Here is an 11,300-nt window from a genome sequence, read left to right as displayed (position 1 = left end):
CAAAATTCCCCCGTGCTGGCCAGCAGCAGCATGGGAGAGATTCGAGGGCAGAGACTCAAGTTCACTTCATGGAAGGAGGCAGTGGTAAACCACTTTCACATTTTTACCAAGAAAGCTCTATGGATACACTACCAGAGCGACTGCAGATAAAGGTGGGGTGTTCTGGGAGAGAAGTGCCCATGGCACCACTGTGGGTCTTAGATGACTCAATGGTATAAGACAAAATGCACAATCAATCCATCAGTGCTATTAATTGGGAGCTTACTCTGTATGATTAATCAACTAGGCACTTGGGAGGCTACAATATAACTATAAATAATAATAATAGTTGTGGTATTAGTTAAGCACTCACTACGTGCCTGACACTGTTCTACGCTCTGGGGTAGATACAAGATTCATTCAATTGTATTTAATTTAATTGAATTTATTTAATCATATTTAACGCAAGAGAATTGCGTTGGACACAGTCCCTCTCCCACACAGTCTTAATCCCCATTTTAATCACTTAATCACTCATCTTTTACAGATGACATAACTGAGGCACAGAGAAGCGAAGTGACTTGTTCATGGTCAAGCAGCAAAGTCATGGAGTAGGATTAGAACCCAGGTCCTTCTGTCTTCCAGGCCCATCATCTATCCATTAGACCACGCTGCTTCTCAGTGGCCTATAAGCACTTGATGCTCACCCCTCCCTCAGCCTATAACACTGACATATCCACATCACATTTTAAAGTCTGCGCCCACCTCTAGACTGTAAGCTCCTTGTGGGCAGAGATTGTGTCTACGAACTCAGTTATATTGCATTTTCCCAAGCACTTAGTTCAGTGCTCTGCACATGGTAAACACTTGATGAATGTCATTGATTGATGGCCTAGTAATTTCTCTGTCTGGAAACAGGATTAGAACAGCTTATTTCTTGAGATCTCTTCCAGCTCAGTGATTTTGTGAAGATACAAGGTTTCAGTTCACTACAGAAAAGAGGAAGGCCATTTTTCAAATACCTTTTTTTGTAATGATTAAGCAGCTTTCTAAATCCCTTGTTCACTACATGTAAATAAGAAACACTATTTCATGTGGGCAGATTAGGGCTAAGTAAAATAAAATAATGCATCTTATTCTTCCATAGTGATATAACTTCTTCTGTCCTGCAGAAGTACGTCCTCTACCTTTACCCTCTTATACTGATGTCCATTAGAATAACGCTGACAAGAAAGAAGAGATATTCTTAAAACACAATATTTTATATGAGAATCATGGGTCTCCTGTGTCATAAACACAAAGTAATGAACCAAAACAAGACTGCGAGTGGAAGAAATGAAATCTACTTTCAAAGGAGTCAAAATGTCACCTTTTTCAGAAGTTTTAAATCACTTTTTAATAATAATAATAATAATAATGGCATTTATTAAGTGCTTACTATGTGCAAAGCACTGTTCTAAGCACTGGGGAGGTTACAAGGTGATCAGGTTGTCCCACGGAGGGCTCACAGTCTTCATCCCCATTTTACAGATGAGGGAACTGAGGCCCAGAGAAGTGAAGTGACTTGCCCAAAGTCACACAGCTGACAATTGGCAAAGCCTGGATTTGAACCCATGACCTCTGACTCCAAAGCCCAGGCTCTTTTTCACTGAGCGACGCTGCTTCTCTTTTCAACTTTTTGAGTTGAATAATGGTCAATTGTAAATTCCTATGAACAAAAATAGTGTATGATCCAAATCAACCTCTTCTCAGGTCACAGTGAAATGGAAAAGGCATTCAAACTACTGTCATCCATTGACGTTTTCACTGAATCCACTCTGGCAGTCTGGAGTGCACATGCGTCACAAACACTGCTTGCCAGACTGAAGTAAGAAACACTGCTCACTCACCTGGGAGGATTTGATCTATAATAAATTGGTGTCCAAATTTGCTTGCATTTTGGACTACAACCTCACATGGAAAAATACTGAGTAGAGTCACTGAATTTGAGGAAGGGAATAGATGTAATATCTAACACAAACTTTTAGCACCACTTTTCTTTGTTCAAAACAGAACTCCTCATCTCCCCATCCAAACCCTGTCCTCCCCATGACTTTCACATCACAGCACCACCATCCTCCCTGTCTTAAAGTCCCAGAAACCAAGCCCAGTTACCATTATCCTTGACTCATCTCTCTCATTCAATCCAAAGACTCAATTTGTCACCAAATCCTGTTGGTTCTATCTTCTCGACATCACTAAAATCCACCCTTTTCTCTCTATCCAAATTGCTACTACATTGGTCCAAGCACTTATCCTACCCCATCTTGACTACTGCGTCAGCCTTCTTGCTGACTTCCCTGCCACCCATCTCTCCACACTCCAGTTCATACTTCATTCTGCTGCCTGGATCGTTTTTCTCAAAAAAAAGATTCAGTCCATGTTTAATACCCGACAGACCATCACTCTCCACACCTTCAAAACCTTAATAAAATCACATCTCCTCCAAGATGCCTTCCCCACCCATTCCCTCATTTCCCCTACTCCTTCTCCTTTCTGCATTGTCCCTGCACTTGGATTTGTAATGCTTTAAAGCACTTGATGCTCACCCCAAAGGAATCAATCAGTGACATTTATTGAGCACTTACTGTATGCAGAGCATTGTACTAAGTGCTTGGGAGAGTACAATACATCAGAATTGGTAGACACGTTCCCTGCCTAGAGTGAGGTTAGAGTCTAGAGGGGGAACTTTCAGCCCTTACTTACATAACTATAACTCATTTTGTGTCTGTCTCCCTCTCTTGACTGTAAATTCTTTGTGGGTAGGGATCAAGTTATCATCTCTGTTAAACTGTACTCTCACAACCACTTAGTACAGTGCTCTGCACACAGTAAGAGCTCAATAAATGTAATCGATTGATTGATTCAATCTGTGGTTGTTGTCTTTAGTCACTGAAATCTGTCTAGAAATGAAATCATTTAGAGTAAAACAATGGCATTTAGGCTAATCTTTTTAAAATACTTCAAGTTAAATGGAGTTAAGACATGAGGGTGCACCTTGACTTTATCTAAAATCCACCATTGATAAGATTTCTCTAAAATGTAAGCCCCCTCTATACTCCAAGCTTGTTGTGGGCAGGAACTGTGTCTATTCATTGTTGTCTTGTACTCTCTCAAGTGTTTAGTTCAGTGCTTTTCACAGAATAAGCACTCAATAAATATGTTTGAAAAAGCTGCAGGCAAAGACATAACAAAATATACCCTTAATATAAACCACTGAGTTCAGATTTATCAACAAAAGCTATGCAACAGAAGTAAACTGTGGTCAATATATCTTTGGAATGTTACCAAGCTGAGACCATCTTTCATTTTAAAAGACTGCACTGCATGAACTTTCTCCTGTTCTCCTGTTAGAAGTATAGAGTTTGCATATTTCAAATGTGCAATTAGTCTCTTTATAAATAGGTTCAGTACCTTCTTATTCAATAATTCTTTGAAGCTCCCATGTCAAATGGCTTGTGAGAAGGCAGAAAAACTCTGTAAAATGTTCAGTAAGTGTCTGTTGACTGACTTTTGGAAAAGTAAATGAAGTTGAAGTAGGGAGAAGAAGAAAATCACAGAGGAGAAGAGATTCCTGAGGGAAGGAGGGTAAGGAGAGGAGGAAAAACTCACTCAAATACAACAAACAGTGGAACTCCATCACTCAAATGCAACAGGCAGTGGAAATCTCTGCTCATACAAATGATTTCTGTCCATGTTCTTTTGACTGTCACAGTCCCAAAAGAGGAAAGGAATATGTTACTTCCTAAGCATGCTGCTGTGGACATTTCTGGGAAAGGGAAGAGTCAGAATTTGGGAAGATTCTGCCTTGGCTAACCTTGAGTTCAGTCTCTCGGGCTGCATTCTCTCTCCCTTAGTGGATTTTCCCTATAGTTTCCTCTTTTTCCACACTGGGTTCTAGCCTCACCATCCTGTCTTCATCATTATTGTGCTCATTTACCTACCTCCAACTTTTGCCCCACTGGTACCCAAGTAATTAGTACATGCTCTCTCCGCTCCCTGCCTGTCTCTCTCCTCTTTCTTGCCATCCACTCTCCTCTACCAACAAAAGTTAAGAATACAGTTGGAAGGATTGGAACAAATTAGAATGTTTATATTTTCATATTTCATTTATTTCAGGCATTAAGAAACTTTCAATGGCTTTTGCAAAATGTTTGATTATTTCAAAGTACTTTTATACTGGCATGGTAGCAGGTCTTTTCAAACCCTCTAAACACTCATTGGGAAAATTTTACTGTCATGATGTCATCTTCCAATAAGAAGGCCAAACTAATGGAAAAAACATGAAAATCAGGAGCTCCAGGTTTTAGTCCTAGCTCTACAACTTGCCTGCCATGGGACCTTGAGCATATCACTTCCCAAGCACTTAGTACAGTGCTCTGCACACAGTAAGTGCTCAATAAATACAACTGAATGAATGAATATCACTTAATTTTTCTGTTGCCTCAGTTTCTTCATCTGTAAAATAGGGATTAAATATCTGTTCTCTCTCCATCTTAAACTGTGAGTCCTATGTGCAAGAGGGAAAGTGTCTGACCTGACTCCTCAAATCTAACTACCTTGAATCTTCTCCATTACTTATTTGGCATATAAAAGCATTTAATAAATGCAAGCACCATCATTACTATTGATCTTATTTTTCAAAGATATATATATATATGTATATATACATATATATATATAAATATGTATATATTCATATACATATATCTTCACAAACCCACACACCTACCTAGGTCTCCTATATCAAAAAGATTGTGTTCCTAAAAACCTCTGTGTTTAGAAAAACTCATGTGGTAATACTCTCTGTAACTGATACCACACATATGCTTCCAAACCATCACCACAGAGCAGAGCTTGTATACACACGGAACCACACTGAAACAAACATTACTTAATCCCCAAAAGCATAATAGCCAACACATGAAGTGGAAACGTGCTTTGGCAGAATTGATATTTATATATAATTGTATATTCACACATACTTTTGTACTTTTTACATCGAGTATAGTTTTACAGTTTGTTGTATCTTGAGATTGTCAGCTTTAAGTTAAGCAAGGTTCCAGATACTTGTCCATCATAGCAGATTCCTACCCTTCAAAGGAAAACTTCAGTTTTCTTTTGATAGTTCAATCTCAGAATGAATTTTTTAAAATTCCAAAATAACACCATTAAGGTTGCTTAAAAATAATGAGGTCATTTAAAGGCTTTTTTATTATTCATTTAGTCTTTATTTATCAAAATTATTTTCAGGTTCATCCGCAGAGGAAGAGAAAGGTGATTTTTGTTCATTTTTACTCAATTTCTCTCTTGAAGAGTACAAAAAGTACAAAAGAAAGATGATAATGAGGTAGTTTTCACACATTTTTTCTAAGGGTCTGGTTCTAGGAGGGCACATTTTCTACTGATCCTGTACACTCAAAATGAAAATTTTCCAGCTCAAAACTAATGGAAGGGACAGCTAGTACTTCAACACCCAGGTGCCATGGAGAATTCAAATCTGCTCTCTGATAACCTTCTCTACAAAACTATGAAGAGAACCTCTTCATACTTGGGAAGAGGGCATCAATAGATCCAATCACCTAGCCATGTACATATCATTTTTTAATAAAAGTAATATAAATAAATCAAACTAATTTTAAGTGCAATATTTTCAAAACACTGACTTCTAAATTGTTATTATTTATAAAATACTTGGAACGTCTTCAAATTGCAATACCTTCTTTAAAATCATATCAGGATTCACCCCAATACAAGCACAAATCAAATCAATCAATCCATTGTATTTATTGATTGCTTACTGTGTGCATAGCATTGTACTAAGTGATTGGGAGAGTACACTATAGCAGAATTGGTAGACACATTCCCTGCCCACAATGAGCTTACAGTCTAGCTTACATGCTGCTAGGTATTTGATAGCATGGTACAATGTCAACAAACATTTTACTGCTACAAGTTATGGGGTGACTCCTCTACTAACAAGATTATGAGGAAGCTAAGAGTTAGGTGATTAATGAGAGGAACAGATGTAAACTCTCTCACTTAATTACATTCATTAGTGTTCTTCTAAATGGTGTCTTTTCTAGTATTGTGCTTTCTGATTTTAAATCAGAAAGAAAGTGTTCTTCATGCTTAGGAAAACAGAAAACCCTGCTTCTTTGAATAAATGGCAGGTAGCTGGAGTAAATCTGTTTTTAAAAAGCCCAGGAATACATGGTTTGTGGAATCAAAAGTTGGTACAAAATACCTGTCATTGGATACTCTCCCAAGCACGGCGTACAATAAGCTATCAGTAAATATGATTGATTACCAATCGATCTGTCCACAGTAACTCACTACACTACATAACACTACACTACAGTAACTACACTAACATGCCTGTGCTCCAACTCCTACCTGGGACCCCTTCCCCCTTCACAGCCTACAAACCATCATCATCATCAATCATATTTATTGAGCGCTTACTGTGTGCAGAGCACTGTACTAAGCTCTTGGGAAGTACAAGTTGGCAACATATAGAGACAGTCCCTACCCAACAGTGGGCTCACAGTCTAGAAGAAGGAGACAGAGAACAAAACCAAACATATTAACAAAATAAAATAAGTAGAATAGATATGTACAGGTAAAATAAATAAATAAATAGAGTAATAAATATGTACAAACATATATACATATATACAGGTGCTATGGGGAAGGGAAGGAGGTAAGATGCGGTGATGGAGAGGGGGAGGAGGGGGAGAGGAAGGAGGGGGCTCAGTCTGGGAAGGCCTCCTGGAGGAGGTGAGCTCTCAGTAGGGCCTTGAAGGGAGGAAGAGAGCTAGCTTGGTGGATGGTGCAGAGGGAGGGCATTCCAGGCCCGGGGGATGACGTGGGCCGGGGGCTGATAGCGGGAGAGGCGAGAACGAGGTACGGTGAGGAGATCAGCGGCACAGGAGTGGAGGGTGTGGGGTTAGGGTTGGAGAAGGAAAGAAGGGAGGTGAGGTAGGAGGGGGCGAGGTGATGGACAGCCTTGAAGCCCAGGGTGAGGAGTTTCTGCCTGATGTGCAGATTGACTGGTAGCCACTGGAGATTTTTGAGGAGGGGAGTAACATGCCCAGAGCGTTTCTGGACAAAGACAATCCGGGTAACAGCATGAAGTATGGATTGAAGTGGGGAGAGACACGAGGATGGGAGATCAGAGAGAAGGCTGATGCAGTAGTCCAGACGGGATAGGATGAGAGCTTGAATGAGCAGGGTAGCGGTGTGGATGGAGAGGAAAGGACGGACCTTGGCAATGTTGCGGAGTCTTGGCAATGTTGCGGAGCCACATTGCGGAGAGTGGTGGAACCACCACTCTCTCCATCTTTAGAGCCCTATTAAAAACACCCCTCCTCCAGGAAGACTTCCAGAACTAATCTTTTATATCCCCATCCTACATTCCCTTAGTAAACAATGTTCTGCACACAGGAAATGTTCAATAAATGTGATTGAATGAATTTCCTCTCTACTCCATACCCCAAAACATCTAGGTGTGCACTCTACCCCTTGCCCCCACAGCACTTGGGTGCATATTTTTTACTCAGTTACTTCCCCTGCCTGTAATTATTTTAATTTCTGTCTCCCCCACTAGAATGTTAGCTCCTTATGGGCAGCAATCATGACTTTTTACTCCATTTTACTACCCCAAGTGTTTAATACAGTTCTCAGCATGCAGTCGGCACTCAATAAATGCCATTGATTGAACGGTTGACTGAAAGCTGCTGACTTTATTAGCTGTTTTAAGTTCCAAATTAACATCATTGTTAATATGTCCATAAGGGATTCAGGGGTTTACTGCAACCTAATCCTCTTCAACCTTTTGGCTGCCTTTGACACTGATAACTTTTCTGGCTGAGCTTTCCCAGTGTCTTTAACCAGGTCTTCTTCTGTCCCCTGCTCCCTAACTGAGGGTGTTCTTCAAGACTCTGTTCTGAATCCTCTTCTCAATCTACACTCACTCTCTGGGGAGCATATTTGCTCCCATTGCTTCAGCTACCACCACTATGCACATCTGCAAAATCTACCTCACTAACTCTGACTTTACTTCAATCTCACATTTCTTCCGATCTCCAGGGTGTGCCACTGGTATCTCTCGCTCAAAATGTCCAAATCTGAACATCTCATCTTCCCTCACAAATGCAACTCCTTCATCAAATTTTACCAGCACAACTGACACTATTACCATCCGTCCCCATCTCTCAAGCCCATTACCCTGGCTTTTTTCTTGATTCCACCCTCTCTTTCAACACCCATAGTCAATCTGTTACCAAATCCTGTTGGTTTTTCCTCATCAACATGTCCCTACTCCTTCCCTCCCTTATCATCCAAATGGTCACCAGGGGTTTGTCATATCAAACCTTGCTTCACTCTTACCTCAACTTCCTCACTGATCTCTCTGCATCCAATCTCTCCTCTCCCCAGTCCATACCACTCTGATGCCTGGATCATTTTTTTCAAAAATATCATTATGCATGTCTTCCACTCACTAAAAACCTTCAATGGTTGCCCATTCTCCTCATCAAGCAGAAATTCTTGACTATTTGTCTCCAGACCCTCAATCAGCTCTCTCCCTTATCTACTTATTCATGCTATTCTCTCACTACACACTTCCTCCCTCTCACATTACTGATGCCCTGCTCTCTATCCCATCACTAATTCATTGTTTACACCCTCTCCACTGCCTTCCACCTTCCCCCTTCACAACTGAAAAACCATTTCTCCTCCTATCTTCAAACCATTCTGCAATCATTTCCCCTCAAGGAAGAGCCTATAATTAATTTCTCATCTCTCCTCATATCCCTTTATATGTTTACACTCTATTACACCCTTCCGTCTTTAATTTATTTTAGCGTTTTATTTTATTTTAATTAGATTAGCGTGGCCTAGTGGATAGAGCAAGGACCTGGGAGTACAAAGATCCTGGGTTCTAATTCTGGCTCCACTACTTATCTGCTGCGTGACCTTGGGCAAGTTGCTTCATTTCTCTGGGCCTCAGTAAAATGGGGATTAAGACAGAGAGCCTCATGTGGTACAGGGATTGTATCCAACCCAATTTGCCTGTACCCCATCCCTGCCAGAGTTTAGTACAATGCCTGGTACACAGTAAGCATTCAATAAATACTACAATTATTAACATTATTATTATTATAAACTCCTTGAGGTAAGGGATCCAGTCTACTAATTCTACAGTACTCTCTTAAGCACTTAGTTCAGTGCTTTCACTCCATAGACACTTAATAAAAACTTTTGATTGAGTGAAGATATGTCCGCTGAGTATTAATAAAAAGTCACATTTGCCTTAAATCTGATTGTCAAGCACTTGGATAAAGATTATTTCTGATTTTAGTCACACATTCATCAGAATGCAATTTCAGAAAGGCAAAAGTTTTCCATGCTAGCTAGATGACCAATCCTGACAAATTTTCAAGGGTAGTCCTTGTTTGACCTAACACAACCTCCTGGTTTCATTTTACCCAGACTTCAATGAATATTTCAGTCTTACAGTTGTACAATTATATGGTTTGGTTTCCATTAAACTGCAATAGGACTCTTGGATGAAACTCCATGGCTATGAAACTATGAGAATCAAATCTGATGTTGAAATGACTTGTTGAAATGACTTTTGTGTGCTTCTCATTTTACCAAGAACAGGAATAATAATAATCCAGCTATTCTGGGCTCATTTATCTTTACCTCAGGTGATCAAGTAATTTCTTATCTTCCCACTCAAACCCTTTCCTCCTGCTCACTTTTCCATCACTGTGCTGGCACCACCGTCCTTCCTGTCTCTCAAGCCTAAACCTTGGCATTACCTTTGACTCCTCTCTCTCATCCCACATATTCAAGACATCACTAAATCATATCAGTTCTACCTTCACAACGTTGCTAAAATCTGCCCCTTTCTCTCTAACCAATCTGCTACTACATTAATGCAAGCACTTATCCTCTCCTGCCTTGATTATTGTTTCTGCCCCCTTGCTGAACTCCCTGCCTCCTGTCTCTCCCCACTCCAGTCCATATTCCACTCTGCTGACTGGATCGTTTTCCTTCAAAAACATTCAGGCTATGTTTCCCCACTCTTCAAGACACTCCCGTGGTTGCCTAACCAACTCCGCATCAAACACAACTTTCTCACCATTGGTTTTAAAGCACTCAATCACCTTGCCCCCTCCTATCTCACCTCATTACTCTCCTACTACACCCCAGCCTGCACACTTAATCCCTCTAATGCTAACCTTCTCACTGTACCTCAATCTCATCTATCTTGCCATCGAACTCTCGCTCATATCCTACCTCTGGCCTGGAATGCTCTCCGTCCTCATATCAGACAGATAATTGCTCTGCCCACTTCAAAGCCTTATTGAAGGCACAGATCCTTCTAGAAGCCTTCCCTGACTAAGCCCTCCTCTCCTCTTCTCCCACTCCCTTCTGAGTCACCCTGACTTGCTCCCTTCATTCATCCTCCCTTCCATCCCTACAATATACATGCCTTGCCTTGTCTAAAGCTATCAAGTCATTTCCAACCCATAGTGGCTCCATGGACACATCTTTCCCAGAACACCTCACCTCCATCTACAATTTTCTGGTAGTTTATCAATGGAGTTTTCTTGATTAAAAATAAGGAAGTGGTTTACCATTGCCTCCTTCTGCATAATAAACTTGAGTCTCCACCCTCGACTCTCTCCCATGCCACTGCTGCCCAGCACAGGTGAGTTTTGGCTTGTAACAGATTACCTTCCTCTCGCTAGCCACTGCCCAAGCTAGGAATAGAATGAGTATGTCTCTGCTCAACTCTTCCTCCCCTAGCCGAGACTGGAAGAGTACTGGAGACTCTCCAGGTGCTATCCTGAGAGGGGGCAGCACATATGTTTATATCTGTAATTTACTTATTTATTTATTTATTTATTTAATGTCTGTCTCCCCCACTAGACTGTGAGCTTGTCGAGGGCAGGGAATGTGTCTGATTGTTGTTGTACTCTACTCTCCCAAGTACTTAGTGCAGTGCTTTGCACACACCAAGTGCTCAATAAGTAAAATTGAATGAATGAATGAATGAATGAATGAATGAATGAATGAATGAAAGTGACCAGGAATCTAGGCTACTTTTGGCAGCTTAGGGTCAGAACCAAAAAGGAATTAGGGTAGAGAAGAGGATGAAGTAAAAAAAAAAGCAGAAAAGCAAAATGACCTAGTGGAAAGAACATGGCCTGGAAATCAGGGGGTGTGAGTTCCCTCCCAGCACCATCACTTAAGATTCATGTTAT

General features: G+C 40.6%; 1 non-coding gene across 1 annotated transcript; it reads right to left on the bottom strand.

Moving 5' to 3' along the window:
* Window positions 1-10,754: 10,754 nt before the first annotated feature.
* On the bottom strand, window positions 10,755-10,892 carry LOC119927464. The gene has a single exon (XR_005450465.1). It is a non-coding gene; the product is annotated as a small nucleolar RNA SNORA7 (small nucleolar RNA).
* Window positions 10,893-11,300: the final 408 nt, after the last annotated feature.

Source organism: Tachyglossus aculeatus, chromosome 4 (assembly GCF_015852505.1).
Source record: "Tachyglossus aculeatus isolate mTacAcu1 chromosome 4, mTacAcu1.pri, whole genome shotgun sequence".
Classification (NCBI taxonomy): Eukaryota; Metazoa; Chordata; class Mammalia; order Monotremata; family Tachyglossidae; genus Tachyglossus; species Tachyglossus aculeatus.
Note: the sequence above shows the minus strand (reverse complement) of the source record. Positions and strands in the feature narration are given on the sequence as shown.